The sequence below is a fragment of the Ambystoma mexicanum genome, chromosome 6p (genome assembly GCF_040938575.1).
Source record: "Ambystoma mexicanum isolate Mex_15411 chromosome 6p, UKY_AmexF1_1, whole genome shotgun sequence".
Taxonomy (NCBI): domain Eukaryota; kingdom Metazoa; phylum Chordata; class Amphibia; order Caudata; family Ambystomatidae; genus Ambystoma; species Ambystoma mexicanum.
This window is the reverse complement of record NC_090935.1, coordinates 899,038,969-899,057,383: the sequence shown is the minus strand read 5'-3', so window position 1 is coordinate 899,057,383 and position 18,415 is coordinate 899,038,969.

Below are 18,415 nucleotides of genomic sequence, written 5' to 3'. Positions count from 1 at the left end.
AAAATATTTACTGGGGGAACCCTCTCCTCCTTGGGGGGGTGGGCAGGAGGGAGGTGGGGCCGAGGGGCGTGGCCCCAGTCAACGTCACGCATTACAGTATCTCTTCATAGAACCCATGCCCCTGGATCTGGGGACATGGCCATCTTGTTCCAGTCCATTTCCTGTGCTGGCCTCATGAGACAGCCGACAGGAACACAGGAATATTGCCGCAGTAAATAGCGCCTAATTTACGAGGTTCAATACCGCAAAAGCATGCTGCCCATTTGTATCTCCACCAAACAGGTGGAGGTAAATGTTGTGGTAAAAAAAAGTGAAGACGTGTTGGAATGGGTTTCTTAATACTGTGCAAAGAGTCACATTTACTGTAGGTTAACATTACACTATGTATTGATCTTATGATGTAACCTCATTCCGTTTGGATTGTAGGTATGTGTTTGTTCTATTTAGAATGTATGAGATGTTTTCTTTTGTTACCAAAGGGCAGTTGGAGCCAGCCTCTCAGGAGGGCGCCTGCTGTGTCTTGCGGTCTTTTACTTAAATAATAAATGTGTAACTAAGAGTCGCGTTCCGCCTCATAACTTAACATTGGCGACGAGGCCAAAGTATACTGAAGACCCGCGCGTGTTCGGATCGCTCCTATGTTTCCTTAGGCTAGCTTTAGCCTTTTGACGCTTCCCTTCCTTCGACACGGCAGGCGAGAGGCAGGCGGAGGGAGCAGCTCACCGGAGAAGGTCGGAGTGAGTACTGTGCCCACATTTCCCTCGATTTTCCATTTAAAGTGGGTGAGGGACATCGCAACGTCACCGCTACGAGGCTCGAGAGTTCCTCGTTCACGGAGGCTCGCGCTGACGCTACGCGCGTCTCGCCAGAGCCGGACAAAGGGCTCGCTGTTCTTGCATGCTCCTGTACACGCCCACTGCTCGGCGTATCAACTCCCCAGCTGGCTATTGTTGCGTCACGCCTGACGGAGTGCTGGCATTGACTGGGACTCGGCATTGTGCGCTCCGGATCTCCCTTGTGACACTCTGCATTAGTAAAACATATCAAGCCTTTTCAAGGGAATTACAATTACCAGACTGCTTATCTTGTTTGCCAAGCACCAGCACCACTGTCAAGCACACACATTTCAGCTCCCGGATTTTACTTGGGAAATTATTGTCCTTCTCTCCTGAATAAACATGACCTCTATACCACCTCCTCTTTCTTTTGTCACCGAACCAGGCCGTCCTGTCATCCCATGGGATCGGTGGAAAGATATATTTGAGAATTACTTGGTGGCCATGGGTGGAGACAGATTTCCTGCTGCACGAAAGAAAGCTCTCCTTCATAATCTAGGCACCGAAGGGCGCAGGATTTATGATGGACTTCCTAGAAATCGTGACCTGGGAGCTGGGGATATGGATGAGTACTCCTTTGCCCTTTAGCAACTTAGAGACCACTTTGAGCCTAAGAAGAACGTCAGTTTTGAGAGACACAAGTTCTTTCAGAGAGTTCAAGAGAAATCAGAAAATGTTGAATCATATGTTGCTTGTCTCAGATCACTAAGTTATACGTGCGAGTTTGAGCAATTAGCTGATTCGCTCATCAGAGACCAGCTGGTCAGATGCACAAACAATCCTAGAATTCAGGAGAAGCTACTGGCAAAAGATATGGTCCTTCAAGAGGCGATTGAAATGGCGAGAAGTATTGAACAAACCTCTGAGTACTTGAAGGAACTCAAGATTGACAAATCAAATGCTGATCAATCTTCGGTGTGTGTGGTGGATCAAAAGAAGAGGGGTAATTACTCCACAATGAAGAGAGGAGCTTGGAATGTGAAAGGGATGTGTTCTCGTTGTGGCAGCCTCAAACATGGAATGAATTTTCCCTCGTGCCCGGCCAAGAATGCAGACTGCTTCAAATGCAAAGGCAAGGGTCATTTTGCAAATGTTTGCAAAAATAAATCAATCAACTGTGTGGAACCCAAAATGGAGAATAGTGAGGAGTTTGACAGTAAGACAGGATACTATGTTCATCAAACTTCTGCCATTCAAGAGATGACCCCTAAACATGTGTTCCAGATATTGGAGGTGGCCAATAATTCTAAAGGCCCTGTCGACACATTCCGAATTGGTGGTGTTGAACTTTCAATGAAGGTAGACTCTTGCTCACCTTGGTCCATCATATCCAGAGACACTTTGAGAAATGTCCTCAAAAAGGATGATGCCGCTATTCTTCCTACCAGTATTAGAGTGTGTGGATATGCCAACTCTGACATAAATATTGTCGGCCAAATCGCTTCGGAAGTGTGCTACAAGGGAAGAATCTGTCAAGCCACGTTCCTTGTGGCAGAGAAGGGAGCCTCCTTACTGGGTTGGGAGGAACAGAAGAAATTGGGGATAATAGTACAAGCCAGTGCACCTGTTCCAGTTTCAATTGCGGAAGTGGGAGATTGCTGGACCAAGGAATTTCCTGAAGTGTTTACTGAGGGCCTTGGCAAACTTAAAGATTTTGAGCATCACATTAGATTGAGAAATAATGCTCAACCTGTCGTGCATAAAGTTCGTCAAGTTCCATTGAAGATGAGGGCGAAACTCAAGGAAGAACTTGACAGTCTGATGGAAAAAGGGGTTATTGAACCAGTAGTAGCTACGGAATGGTTGTCCCCCATCGTTTTAGTTACCAAGGCAAATGGTAAAATGAGGTTGTGTGTAGACTTACGCAGTTTGAACAAGAACATTGTGGTTGAAAGACATCCCTTGCCTAACATTTCGGAAATTCTGTCCACTCTAGGAGAGCCTAAACTATTTTCCATTATAGATCTGTCTTCTGCGTACCATCAGGTGCCGTTGTCTGAGGAATGTCAACAATTAACCGCATTTATTACTCCCGAAGGTGTTTTCATGTATAAGCGTATGCCCTTTGGTTTGGCCTCAGCGGCATCCGTTTTTCAAAGAGTGATGGAAACAGTTCTCAAAGGGTTTAGCAACGTGACTGTGTTTCAAGATGACATTCTCATTTTTGCCAAGAATGATGTTGAACATGACAATGTGTTAAGATCTGTTTTGATTAGACTTAAGGATGCTGGTTTAACGGTACAAAGAGAAAAATGCAGAATTGCCATGACAGAGGTTGATTATTTGGGACACAGAATTTCTTGCAATGGTATCTCTCCTAGAAAGTCTTTGGTGGACAGTATTGTGAATGCTCCACAGCCCCATGATAAGGAACAATTACGTTCTTTCATGGGGTTGGCGGAATATTATCACAAATTTGTTGATGGGTTCTCTAATATATCGTCTCCTTTGAGAGATTTATTGAAGAAGGGCTCCAGATATGTGTGGTCGGATGAATGCCAGGAAGCCTTTGGTAAAATTAAAGAGGGCATAGTTAAAGCTCCTTCCTTGGGGGGGTTTATATCTGGAAGGAAGACTGTGCTAGATGTAGATGCGAGCATGCTAGGGTTTGGAGCCGCCCTGTTTCAGTATGAAGGGAGCATTGAACATGTTATAGCTTTTGCCTCCCGGCCACTAAGGGGGACGGAAAACAACTACTCCGTAGTTGAGAGAGAAGCGTTAGCTGTTTCGTGGGCAGTAAGTCATTTTAAATTTTTCCTATGGGGCCAATCATTTCTTGTAAAAACTGATCACAAACCGTTGGTTCAGTTGTTGGGCAGTGCCGACTGGACTAAGGGTTCGCCCAGGATATCGCGGTGGATGATTGATTTGTTGGCATATGATTTCAAGATGGTGTATGTTCCTGGGGATGAGAATGTCATTGCTGACTGCCTGTCCAGACTACCTATCCAGACCAAAGATTTCAATAATGTGAAGGAGGAGCCTTCTGTCAGTATTTGTGAAATGGTGCAGAATGCAATAAGTGAAGAAGAATGGGTGTCTGCTGACAATCTTGATGAAATTTTAGGCCAAGTGAAAGTGTGGGTCAAAACAGGTTGGCCTAGAAAAGATCTGGTGGAGAGGAAATTTGATGCGTTCTACAATATCAAGGAGGAATTGAATTTGTCGGAGAATGGGTCTCAACTTAGGAAGGGGATGAGGATCATACCTCCCTCTGGAGTTAGATCCAATCTTGTAGAAATAGCTCACCAGGGTCACCTGGGGATGGGGGGCACCAAAAGACACATAAGACAATCGTTTTGGTGGCCAGGAATAGATAGTGAAGTGGAAAGAGTTGTCAGGAAATGTAAGGAATGTGAAAGGAGTGATAAAACTAAAATTGTTAGAGATACACCTTTAAGGCCGGTTAGTGTCCCAGCAGAGCCTTGGAGGAAGTTAGCAGTGGATTTGATGGGACCCATTCAGGAGTGGGTGAAGATTTTAAATATACCATTGTGCTTGTAGACTATCACTCAAAATGGGTCGAGTGGAAAGCTATAAGGGAGGCAGCCACTTCTCAAATGATCACGTTCTTTGAGGAAGTGTTTTACAGAGAGGGGTTTCCCTCGGAGCTCGTCTCAGACAATGGGGTACAATTTTGTTCGGACAGAATGGTGGAATTTTTTAACAGATACGGTATCAAACATTACAGGACAGCGTTGTACCAACCCAGAGCGAATGGCTTAGTGGAAAGAATGAACAGGTTTCTTAAAGGTGGTCTGCAGTTGGCCATGGCTTTGGGATTGAAGTGGCAGACAGTTCTTAGAGAAATGGTCTGGAGTTACTGTGTGTCTCCACACTCCATTACTGGTGTTTCACCTTTCTCATCTCTCAAGGGTAGACACCCAGGGACAAAACTATGTCCGGGTTGGTTGAATCTAGCGAGGAGTGTGAATATTGACAGAAAAAAAATTATGGATCTAGTTAGGGAGACTCAGAATGAGTACAATGTTCGTTTTTATAACAAGAAGTCTGTTCGAGGAGTGAGTTGGTCTGTTGGGGACTGGGTTTACATCAAAAATCCAAGAGTATCTCCTAAATGCATCACTAGTAAATTCATTGGTCCCAAAAGAATTGCAGTCATAAGGGGAAATGTTGTTATTATGGAGGGTGGTGAATGTTGGGCAATGTCTAGACTAGCCAAAAGTAACAAGGTTTCTGCTGAAGGTAGTGAAGAGCGGGACCAGGAGTGGTCTCATGAGACAGAAGAGGCTTCAGTGTTTGGGCCACATGCAGATAAGGCAGTGAATGCTGAGTGTGACCGAAATAGTAACAGTGATAGTAGTCTGAAAGCAAGCAGAGTCAGGAACAGACCAACCAAGTTAAATGATTATTATGTGGGCTAAATCTTTGAAGGAGATGTGTTGGAATGGGTTTCTTAATACTGTGCAAAGAGTCACATTTACTGTAGGTTAACATTACACTATGTATTGATCTTATGATGTAACCTCATTCCGTTTGGATTGTAGGTATGTGTTTGTTCTATTTAGAATGTATGAGATGTTTTCTTTTGTTACCAAAGGGCAGTTGGAGCCAGCCTCTCAGGAGGGCGCCTGCTGTGTCTTGCGGTCTTTTACTTAAATAATAAATGTGTAACTAAGAGTCGCGTTCCGCCTCATAACTTAACAAGACGTTTTTATGACTATTGTGAAAAGATTCGCAACACTTCACAAAAGTGAAAACCATGTACTGGAGTCTTAAGAGGGGGTGAACAATTCGACATCGCAGAGGTCCACCGCCTCACCACTTTTGCAAAGTAATGTGCAATCCTGACCATAGTGCCTGAACCTGTACATGGTGTAGTAGTGCTGTGAACCAAGGCCCGGCCACTCCATTTACCACAACCAAGCGGCACTGGAAATTGATGAAACATTTCAAACGTCTGAATGGAAGGGCAAATGAGGCACGTGCCCCGAGCACCCACCGTGGAGGGAGCACCCACCTACCTGTCTCGGGCAAAGCAGTAGTGGGCATTGTTTACATAACACATGTCATGATATTGTGCGGTGCATTGCTGAGGTTCTGAGCCTGCTGCCTGGCTGTCGTGGACACTGTTCTGAGTTGATGAATGCATCCTATGACGTGTCCTGTGTTCACTGTAGTACTTGCAGTTTGTGCTTTCAAAATAGCACAACTTGCATACAGTGACGTGTATAGTAGTGGGGGCTGTTAAGTGTCAGCCCGCGGCTGGATAGCCGACTATCTGGCCCCCCGGGGGAAGGGGGCAGGTCTTTGAACCTGATCCCTGCCTGCCTGTTGGTGTCCTTCAGTGCTTAGCACCTAGTTGCATGAAGGAAGGGTGAGATGATTGCTCACACCTCACCCTTCCCCAGCTTTGTGCAGGACAGTCTGCATGTCTCTATGACAAGGAGGGGGAGGAGGGGAGCAGAGAGGGGGAGAGGACGTGCTGCCCCTCTCCAGGCCTGCTGATGGTAACAGCAGTTACCCTGCCTCGCGTTGTGAGGCACTGTGGCATTGCCCATAACTGCTGAACCCATATGCATGCATCATTATACTTTGCCAAAACCATACCCTTACCCAGAAATAATTTGGCTCACACATTGTTTGTCAAGTGTTGGCAATAAAAGGCTGTAGGTTTTTATTGTACAGACATGGTTATGCCAATAACAATAATCACATATCATAAGATAATAAACAATACTTTTGGGCACCGGGTCTTGGGGTTACCCCCTCTGGCTCGTGCCGCCACACATGGGCAGGTTGACGGCTGACTGTGTTCCCCCAAAAGTATCTCTTATTTACAAACCCTGGAGGCTAGAGTTGCTGAAATATCTCGGAAGAAATGTTCCATGCCCTTGATAGATAAGTGAGTGCCGTCTTTGTGAAAAAGGTCCAGATCACCCAGTGAAATGGCTGGGTGCTTTATGAAGCCCAGTCCTCTTGTGTGCAGAAGTTTTCTAGCCCCCTGTTGATTTTTCGTCCGGAAATGTCTACAGATTTGTAGCAATTGGCCCCTTGCCATTTCTTTCTTGGCAGGATCACTGAGAAATATATTTCCGTTCCTTTCCAATTGTGTGCGATGCCTGCAAGGGAGTCGCACATGTCCTCGAGTAACTGTCTCCTCCCCACTGATACAAGGTCATTGCCACCTAAGTGGATGATCAGAAATTCTGGCGGATCCCTGTATGTGACCAGTTCTGCTAATGTTTCATGGATTTCTGCCCATCGCAGGCCTCTGTAGCCCCACCATGATGAAATGGTGTTCGTGAATGGTGGCCTTTCTTTGGTCTCCTCTGCCCATCGGCCCGTCCTGAAGATAAAAGAGTGGCCGACTATCCATGCTGATTGAAGCGCAGACCTCCCTTCGTCTAGTGTTTCTGTATGAAGGGAGGGAGAAAGAAAGGGTGAGGGTGGCTGGCTATATTAATTGCGGTCTGATGTATCTTTTGTAGCAATCTGATTTCCAACCCCCTATGTTTTTCAGATGTTGCTGGGCTAAACCTCCCTGCCATCCTGAGGTGGCGGCACCTATTCTGAAGGAATGGGTGCTGGAATGGGTGCTGAAACCCTTGGGGTCCCATCCGGCATTGTTGATTGCTTTCATCAGCACCCCTTTAAATTGGTAGCGGCTTAGTGCCGAGGCATCCTTGTGGATCAAAAACCTCCCCCCAACCTTGGGTCTTTTTCGCATAGTAAAGATTGGTGATACATACCGGGCAGTTTACTGCTTCATCGATACAACAAATATTGATGGTTCTTTTTGCCAGTTTTCGATTGTTGTACTTCTATGCTGATGCTCTCCTGTCTGACCCTGACTTCCATGATGCCCAGGCCGTTGCTGGCCTTGGTGCTGGAAGCAATGAGTTCACCCACTCGAAAAGCCCCGAAGTATGCCAAGAAAAAGGCTGTTCTGAACAGTAAGATCTCATATGGATGCCAACGTATGGCCTCCAGCTGGTTTGCAATTTGAACCAGTTTGCAGAAATCAAGGTGGCGGCGGGTGTCTACCTGTCGGTCCTCTATTCTGCCCCACCCTTTTAATGCATAAGCAATGAGGGGACTTTGTGTGGGGTCTGAATCACCCCGTATTTTAGAAAAGTAAGAGATTGCGACTAAATGTCTTTTAGCTCAGTCTCTCTTAAAGCCCTGTTCATGTGCCCATTTTAAAAATGTTTCTATGTCTTTAATCGTTATTAACTCTACGTGTTTTATGCCGGTGGCTTTAAAAACTGTTTGTAAGCACTTACTGTATTGCACTGCGGTGGTGCTTGCCAGCGCTTTTCCCGTCATCTCCATGAGGAAACTTAGGGCGGTGTTGACACCTGTCTTTGAGGTGTCTGGTTCTCGTTGGACATCCCAGCATGGGCTCTCTGGCGCTGGCGTTGATGCTGTTATTTTTGATTTCCCATTATTTCCCAGCATTCCGCTGGTACTGGCGTCATCTGTTCCTGGGCGTGCAGCGCTAGCTCCCGGAATCTTGGCCACTGGAAGCGAGATAAAGCATCTGCAATGTTATTATCTGCCCCAGCAATGTGCTTAGCTTTGATCACAATGTTTTCTTGGAATGTGACTGCTGTGATGGCTCGTAGGACTTTTAGTACTAAAAGGCATTTGGTAGACCTTCTGTTGATGGAGCCTACTACTGCCATGTTGTCGCACCATACCCAGAGTTCCGTGTTAGCGAGCTTCCTGCCCCAGATGTGTAGTGTTAGCCAGATAGGAAATATTTCTAGGAGGGTGATGTTTTTTGTCCACCCTGCCTGTTGCCATGAGTTGGGCCAGTGTCCTGCCACCCACTCTGTGTCTAATATGGCTCCAAACCCCTTGCTCCCGGCTGCATCGGTGAAAATGACTCTTTTTGTCCATGTATTCACAGGTGTTCGCCACAGCGAGGTCCCGCTGAAATTTTTAAGGAAATTCTCCCAAACTTCCAGATCTTGTTTCACCTCTGTGCCTAGTCGGATGTGTAGGTGGGGTTTGGTAAATGATTTGATTTTCAGTTCCAGGCTTCTGGAAAATATGCTCCCTTGAGGAATTATTCTGGCAGCGAAATTGAGACTGCCTGCTAAAGACTGAATTTCTTTGACTGGGCCCTTGTCTTTAGTTACAAGGGCTTGTGTCTTCTCTAAGAGTTCTGCGATTTTTATATTCGGGATCCTACATAGTCCTTGTGCAGAGTCAATTTCAATGCCGAGGAAAATTATGTTGATGGCTGGTTTGGTTGTTTTTTCTTTTGCTAAAGGTATGCCCCAGTGTGCGGCCATTCCTTCTAGCTTCGCCAGTGCCCTGTTGCATTCCTCTGAGTTTGCTGGGCCTTGGTGCTGAAAGCAATGAGTTCACCCACTCGAAAAGCCCCGAAGTATGCCAAGAAAAAGGCTGTTCTGAACAGTAAGATCTCATATGGATGCCAACGTATGGCCTCCAGCTGGTTTGCAATTTGAACCAGTTTGCAGAAATCAAGGTGGCGGCGGGTGTCTACCTGTCGGTCCTCTATTCTGCCCCACCCTTTTAATGCATAAGCAATGAGGGGACTTTGTGTGGGGTCTGAATCACCCCGTATTTTAGAAAAGTAAGAGATTGCGACTAAATGTCTTTTAGCTCAGTCTCTCTTAAAGCCCTGTTCATGTGCCCATTTTAAAAATGTTTCTATGTCTTTAATCGTTATTAACTCTACGTGTTTTATGCCGGTGGCTTTAAAAACTGTTTGTAAGCACTTACTGTATTGCGCTGCGGTGGTGCTTGCCAGCGCTTTCCCCGTCATCTCCATGAGGAAACTTAGGGCGGTGTTGACACCTGTCTTTGAGGTGTCTGGTTCTCGTTGGACATCCCGGCCTGGGCTCTCTGGCGCTGGCGTTGATGCTGTTATTTTTGATTTCCCATTATTTCCCAGCATTCCGCTGGTACTGGCGTCATCTGTTCCTGGGCGTGCGGCGCTAGCTCCCGGAATCTTGGCCACTGGAAGCGAAATAAAGCATCTGCAATGTTATTATCTTCCCCAGCAATGTGCTTAGCTTTGATCACAATGTTTTCTTGGAATGTGACTGCTGTGATGGCTCGTAGGACTTTTAGTACTAAAAGGCATTTGGTAGACCTTCTGTTGACGGAGCCTACTACTGCCATGTTGTCGCACCATACCCAGAGTTCCGTGTTAGCGAGCTTCCTGCCCCAGATGTGTAGTGTTAGCCAGATGGGAAATATTTCTAGGAGGGTGATGTTTTTTGTCCACCCTGCCTGTTGCCATGTGTTGGGCCAGTGTCCTGCCACCCACTCTGTGTCTAGTATGGCTCCAAACCCCTTGCTCCCGGCTGCATCGGTGAAAATGACTCTTTTTGTACATGTATTCACAGGTGTTCGCCACAGCGAGGTCCCGCTGAAATTTTTAAGGAAATTCTCCCAAACTTCCAGATCTTGTTTCACCTCTGTGCCTAGTCGGATGTGTAGGTGGGGTTTGGTAAATGATTTGATTTTCAGTTCCAGGCTTCTGGAAAATATGCTCCCTTGAGGAATTATTCTGGCAGCGAAATTGAGACTGCCTGCTAAAGACTGAATTTCTTTGACTGGGCCCTTGTCTTTAGTTTTAAGGGCTTGTGTCTTCTCTAAGAGTTCTGCGATTTTTATATTCGGGATCCTACATAGTCCTTGTGCAGAGTCAATTTCAATGCCCAGGAAAATTATGTTGATGGCTGGTTTGGTTGTTTTTTCTTTTGCTAAAGGTATGCCCCAGTGTGCGGCCATTCCTTCTAGCTTCGCCAGTGCCCTGTTGCATTCCTCTGAGTTTGCTGGGCCTATGACCATAAAATCATCTAGGTAGTGAACTACTTTGCTGCCTGGTCTCTGTTTTTGAAAGGCCCATTGAAAAAAGGAGCTGAACTGCTCGAATAGGGCGCAGGACACTGCACACCCCATTGGAAGGCATCTGTCTACATAGAATTTGTTGTTAAAAGTGAAACCTAACCATTGCTGGGAATCTGGGTGGACTGGCAATAATCTGAAAGCGGATTCAATGTCTAGTTTGGTCATCAGGGCGTTTCTGCCGCATTCCTGTATGAGTCTTACCGCCTCTTGGAAGTGTGTGTAGGATACCGCAGATTCCGTGTTCGGAATGCCGTTGTTTAGGGATAGGCCTTTGGGGTAGGATAAATGGTGGATTGGTCTAATTTTTCCTGGCTCTTTTTTAGGGACCAGTCCCAGCAGTAATATTATGTACTCTTTGAGGGGCATATGGTCCCAGGGACCAGCGATCCTGCCTAAAGACAGCTCTTTCCTGATTTTGCTTTCCACTATTTGGGGGTTGTCCCTGGCAGATTTTAGGTTCAGTGGGATGTTCTGTTACCCTGAGCCCTGAAATGGTATAATAAAACCTTTGGAGAAACCCTGCCAAATATTTTCGCTGGTTTCTCTGTCTGGGTAGTTCAATAGTGCATCGCTAAAGTTGTATGGGTTAATTAGTGTACTACCTGGGGCCAAAACTGTGGTTGAAACCGCGTGGTTAGCACTAGTTTTTTGGGTTTTTGGCTGGCAGTCTGGTGCAGTTGCTTGCTGCGTGGGCACCGTTGCAGTTTGTACAAGTGTGTTTGTACCAGCATTCCTTCCCCCAAAAACATTGTTTTTTTCCAAAATTCCTGCACGGAGTATTGGCTTTTGAACCATGGTTTTTGTTTTGCTTTTGGGTATTGGACTTAGCCGCCCACGGCTGATTCTTCGGAAAAGGCTGTTCTCCCTTTTTATGCTTTTCATTATCGTTATTTCTGGAACCTGTGTTTTTGGTATTTTTGGAGGGGGTCGGGGAGGCCTCTTCCTCTGCTGGGTGTACCGCATTTAAGATGTACAAATCGTTTTGGACCTCGTCCCATTCTATGGCTGGCCTCTCTGACATGCTTCTCCTAAATCTGATGTCGTATGCTAGCCAGGTCTTCCCCTTCTGTGCGACTTTCACCTCTCTTATTTTATCCATGTAGGCCCATATTTTTTTCCCATCGTGTGGGAATTTTTCCTCATAGAGTGTTGCTAAAATGGCAAAGGTTTGGAGCCAGTTGTCCCAGTTCTGTTCTACCTGGGCGTTTCTGGCTATGGCTTTCTCCTCTATCTTTTTTGGGTCTCTAAAAGCATATTTTCCATTGCGCTGGGCTTCTATTAAAGAAAAGATTTCTATGAATTCTTTGGCCCATATGGCTTCTTTAATTGTGATATCAATATTCCATGCGAGGCAGCTTTTATATCTGTTCAGTATTTCAGTCTGGAAAGATTTCATTTTTAGTTCTATTTGGGCATTGCAAATTGTTGCTATGTCTGTTGGATTGTTGTTGTTCTGCCCCGTTTGCTCTACTGTAACTGCATTGGGAGTTGACCATGCCTTCAGAGCCCCTGCCCGTGTTGGGTCTGCCATGATTGCTGTTGGAACAGCTGTGGGGGCAGTCGTTGGTGAAGCTGGTACTTGTGGCTGTGCTGTGTCTGGAGATGGGATAGTTTGGATTGTTGCTGGTTCGGGGGGTCATTGATATGTTAGGTTCTAAAGGTATGTTGATGTTTGCTGCCCCTTGTTCCCCTGTTTGCGGTAATTGCTTCTCCTTCATTTCCCTTAATAACTGTTGCATTTCAGACATGCTCTCGCACAATTTTGCCAGCTTTTTATTACCTTTTTTGGGGCCATCCGTCACTTTCTGTCTCTTTGTGGGTGTAGTGACGTCGTCTTGGGTGGGTGGCATGGTTATCCCATCCCTTGGTAGGCCATAAATATTCTCCCTTACCCAAGGCCAACCGTAGTGCTCTGCTGCTTCTATGGCTGCTAAAAGGTGTGGGGACTTGGGTTTTTGCGCTATTGTGCTGGTATCCGTGATTTTCGTTTGGGACCCATGTCTCCTTTTTTACCTGTTTTGACAGAAAGACATTTTTAGTGCATGCTTCTTGTTGTAAAGCCAATTCTCCACTGTTCTAAAAATATTGAACTTCCTTCTCTTGTTTGTCTGCAATAGTTGCTTTATAACAATAATTTTGCACTTGTATCGTGAGGTATCTGAGCGCTGCTTAATATTGCCCCCGGCGTGTGGTGCTCATTTATCGACCTCAAAGGAAGAATGGCTGAATTTGGCCCCACCGGGATTCGAACCTGTGTTTAGCAGTTTCTGTATGGATGTCAATAATGTGCGCGCTACTCGCTGTGCCACTTGAGCGCTCTTTATACTGTTGCAAATGCTTCACCCCTCTATGCAAAATGTTGTTTCCCATGTTGGGAAAGTGTCTAAAGATGTCATACTATTGCACCCAGATTGCCTGTTAACTGGTAATACAAGAAGTCCCTCCCTGGGGCTATTTCTGATGCTTCTTAGCCAGAATTTTTTGATTTCCCGGGCCAGGCTCGCTCCTTTAGCTCTTGTGCTTACTTGCGTATGCCTGGCCGGGCAGCGCGTGTCCTGCCTGGGGAGCGGCTGACTGCGGATGTTTATTTTGACCTACTCGCGTAGGAAAACAAAGTTCTAATCTGCTCGACGGGCCCCGGTGTGGCAGCTTACCTTGTAAAAGGAAGACGTGTGCTTGAAAACGCCACTGCCTACGCCGAGCCGTGCTGCAGGGTTTTCTAAGCCCTGCTTACGTAATTGTTCCTGCCGCTTCTCCGTGATTCTTACCGGGAGACTTTGGTTTCTAAACAAAAATGTTCGCCGCTCGCTCTCGGTGAGTTGAACAGGTCAATGTTCAAAAAGGAAAAAGACGCAGCGAAATGCCGCGAACTTTAAAAGGCAGAGAAGCAAAGGTTTGGAAGGCACTGAGTAAACAGTGCACCTCCTGTGTGTTTGGGTCCCCGTTCAGGTTCCACAAACTGATTGTGTTTTCTCAGAGCATGCCGCTCTGTATTTATAAGACACAGGGGAGCCCTGGGTCTTTTATGTGTATAGTAGTGGGGGCTGTTAAGTGTCAGCCCCCGGCCGGATAGCCGACTATCTGCCCCCCACTCTTTGAACCTGATCCCTGCCTGCCTGTTGGTGTCCTTCGGTGCTTAGCACCTAGTTGCATGAAGGAAGGGTGAGGTGGTTGCTCACACCTCACCCTTCCTCAGCTTTGTGCAGGACAGACTGCGTGTCTCTATGACTAGGAGGGGAGGAGAGGAGCAGAGAGGGGGAGAGGACATGTTGCCCCTCTCCAGGCCTGCTGATGGTAACCGCAGTTACCCTGCCCCGCTTTGTGAGGCACTATACTCATCACGTGCAGGTCAGAGAGAAATTTTATTAACTAATCTTTTCAAATTTGGATATTCTTGTTGTGTCCACCTTAACCCTCCCCTTCCATGAACTCACAACTGAAAACACAATCTCTGTTTACATGTACCTGCATTGTGATGTTCACATTTCTTTAGCTATTCCCACCCAGTGCCAGCCCGTCCCTGCCCAAAGCATATTTATTTAATTTTTTATTTTATCGTACATTTATAACGCGCTTTAGCATGGGATCAGGATTTGAACCTTTGTTGCGCCGCATTGCCTTGCTTCCAAGACAAATGCGTTGCCCCTGAGCTATCCTTCCTCCTTCCTCCCCACATCCTCCTGGGATATCTTTGAGCTAGCTTTATCCAGCAGTAATGCCAAACCGCATGCTGTAAGTGTCTGCAAGTGTGATTTCAAAGCAGCCTTCTGACAGTTAATGGCTTAATTGCAGCTATAAACATCCTACTGGTGTACTAAACATGAATGTCTTAAGAAGTGTGCCTTCAGCTCTTTGATTTATAAACAGTATGAAGTATTTGCACTAAAGTGCTGTTAAAACCAATCATTGGAAAAGCAAAGAGATCTGGCTTGTGTTAGGTATTAGATAAGCATTTATTGGCCAGGTACTCACACCATTCTGAAGCTGTTACTATCATTTGGCCAGGTAGGACCATTATGTCAATGCCTGGCAAATGCCTTTCCCATGCCTATAAAACTGTCCTTTGTCAGTGTACTGCATCTGTAAACGGCCTGTATACCTTCAACATGTGTGCTGTGCCTATGCTACAATACAAATACCCTCATCATGGGTAGGTAATGTTGTCCTTGAAATGCTGCTTGTATATTATTCTAATTCCAGCCAATGGGAATGGTGTCTGATGGGGTTGAAGGAAGTTTGCATGCATGTGTTATCGCTGCCAGGGGAAGAGATCAAGCTATGGGTTGTGATCGGGATGGACGGGGGAGACCGTGATTCGTGATTACCCTCATTCCTTTTTGTTTGGGAGGGCACACATGTGTATGTGCCCCAAGGCCCATAGACCGTTAAGGTGGCCCTGTTAAAGCAAGGAGTTCAGGAAATCTGGCTCCGTTACCACCCAACTGGTGATCTTCCTATAATCCGGTACATTGTCCAGATCACCACATGTGGCAATGGTAATCAATGCATTTGCTCACCTGGGCAAAACGTCTTCTGAATTCGAAATGGAGCCTGTGGAGTCGGTTCTGCGGTCTGGCTCAGTGAAGTGCAGCCATAGCTATCCACTAGGACAGCAGGGCTGCTGTGTTTGGGTGGCACTGGGTACATGATGGCCCTATGGCGGCTCAAATGGGAATGCAGATGGGTTCTTTGAATGAGGAATTACCGGGCCCTCCAAGGTCGGAATGGCCTGGTAATTTCTCATTCAAGAAATCCGGACCCGGTACAGGGTAACGGGGTAGCCATGCCGCTAATAGCGGCATGGTTACCTCCTACCTCGTAATGACCCCCATAGCATGGTATTGCACACCATTGTAAGTCCAGCCACGGCCTTGTTGTTTATGCTAGTGGGGTGGGGTTGTGGTTGTCCTTCTGATAAACAAATTCTTAAACCAGTGCACGCCATTTGCTCCAACTTGAAACTGCGATAAACTTGCCCTTTCACCCAGAAGATTGCATACCAGTCAATCTTGTTGCTTTGCTTTTAAATTGCATAGTGTACTGACCTCATCGATTAGCTTCATTATTCAAATGCATAATAAATAATCTCCCCACCCCTCCTATCACAAAGAAATGTTATGCTGTGACATGTTACTCTGTCTTGTTATTGCCTAGCTTTTGCCATTTAATGGTCCTTTGCCGCTTCAGGTGCTGCAAGAAAAAGGTGTGGATGCGGGTGGTTTGGTGGGAGTACAGGGAGCAGAGTAAAACTAGCTGGGCGTATTCATTATCTGCATGGCTGTGTGTCTGTGGGGAGGGTGTTGTGTCATCACGCTGTTATTGGGTGTAGGCGACATGATAGGTTGGTAGGAGTGGTGGAGGATGTCAGGTGATATAATTGGGGAGTGAGCGCTCGAGTTGGGCAATGCATGCTGCACTTGTGGGGGATAGTGCAGTTACCTGGATGTTGGTCAGTGTCAGTGGCAGGGCACATTGGAGCACTTACCTTGCCATTTCTGGAGGACAGAAGACATAGCCTATGTGTTCCGTCCGCCATCTTGACGACCTAATTGTGACTTCTGAGAAAAGTAACAAAATAAATAAAAAGTGAGCAATATAAAAGTGAAATAAGTAAAAAGAGAGTGTGGTGTGTGTCTGGAAAATCCAAACATGATAAGCACGGACCTTGCCAATCATAGTGAAGAGGACCAAAACAATGGATACGTAAGAAACCTGTCTGCAGTAGTCAGCAAGACATGCAGAGGAGCCCCCCTGCAAAATATATATATTGGAAATTGGCTTGAACTTATCTCCATGCGCCACCCAGCTAAACCTATGAGTACGGGTTTCCGGATACTAGCATGTAGTAGATTTGGTTACACCACTCAAACCAAATGATGTGATTTATTTCAAAGATGTTAATTTGATTTCGAAATCACATGCGCTCGCCCTAATGATATAGTAATATGTCCATTTAGCATTGGAATCAATAAATCCAACAACTATTGAATTTGTGACGCATTTTCTTTGTGAGAGTTAAACTTTTAATCATTGTACATTATAATCACTTATTCATCTGATTACACAGTAGGAGTCAAAAAGAAAAAAACACATTTTTCCATGGAAAAAGTTCAAAATACAATGACAAAACCAGAAAATTATAATGAATTAAACAGGGATAAAAAGATAGCAAGAATGGGAATAAAAGGGGAAAAAGGATAATAATACATTAGATTAGTGCTCTAAAAGAAATATGTCTGTGCCAAAAATGTTTTACTTTGGACTCATCCTTTAATTATATTGTGAAAGGTACTGTCCTTAGCTCATCCTTCATAAATAATCAATCATAAATAAAATACTGTATTACTTGCTACTGATAATGTTGACAATCATTACTAGAATCATGATTCATGTGGTACAAAACCTATGCTAAGAATTATCCTTAGCATTTAATACTTGACTCGGTTTGTTTACCTGTCAGTTCTATGCTTGCGTGTGTGTGTCAAAATCTTTCATACTTCCTACTCCATTCTTTCATTTAGTGTCTCCTATAATATAAGATATATATAATGAGTTATTTTATCTCCAGAAATGTCACATACCTAACACCAAGTGATGTTCTACAAGGTATTACTTACCTATCAAGCATCTAATCGTAGAATTGGTAATTGGCAGTGATACACTGTACTAAGGTTAATGTTTTGTTTAGGTGGTTAGAAATTAAGCTAGAAAAATAGAGGAAAAATAAACTATGAATAATTACCCTAATTAAGATCGTTCTATAGCTTCCAAAAATGATGTTACATTATCTTAAAACTTACAAAGCCAAGGTGTTCCTTGAAACATCTTTATTTGGTATTAATAATCTGTATTGTTTGTCATGATTTAGGCTAGAACAAAGACATCATAGAATTTGTTAAGCAGATATTGATATTATTCATTAGGGTACTAGATCATATACAAGATGGAATTTGAAGAATCTTTGCTACTTACTTGCTGGCGGGAAAGCTATGTTTCTTCTGTATCCTTCCATACAGTGGCATGCCACGTGGGTATTGGTGGCTGTTCATAAAAGGATGTCATGACCTGTGACGTCACTCCATATGACACCATTTTGTATGATGTCATGACATTTGGGTATATGTTACGTATGTAGGTGCTCTACGAGTTGTCCCTAAATATTTATGTACATAATTATGTATTGTTTTTACTAAAATGATGTATAATAGGTCAAATACTTTGAGTAATATTAAAAGTCTATAGATCGCTGTTTCCATGCCCATATGATAAATAGTTCTCCTAAATACGGAACCGGAATCATTACAAGTACATTTATACATTATCAATTAAACCACCTCAGTATAATCTAAACCTAGCTATCCTTTCCCATCTAAATATAGATTCTGAGTTAATGTACATGTGTATAGGGTGCCTGCAATCTTTAGATTTGATCTTAAATAATTACAAATACTCAATTGGAACTAATGATTGTGGTATCAGCAGCTTGATATTTATTGAGGATGGCTAGTTACAACAATATAGATATCTTGATCAACAAGTGAAATAGTTCAATGATGAGCTGTTGTTATAATGTACCCATTATTTACAGAAAAGGGTGCATCTCATGATCCAGATTTAATCCAATGGAAACTTTACATAGATCACATATGTATCTGGACTCCATTCTTCTCCACTCAAATTCCCTTGAATAATTTCTTCACTTGGTCAATTGGATTAGAATCTGA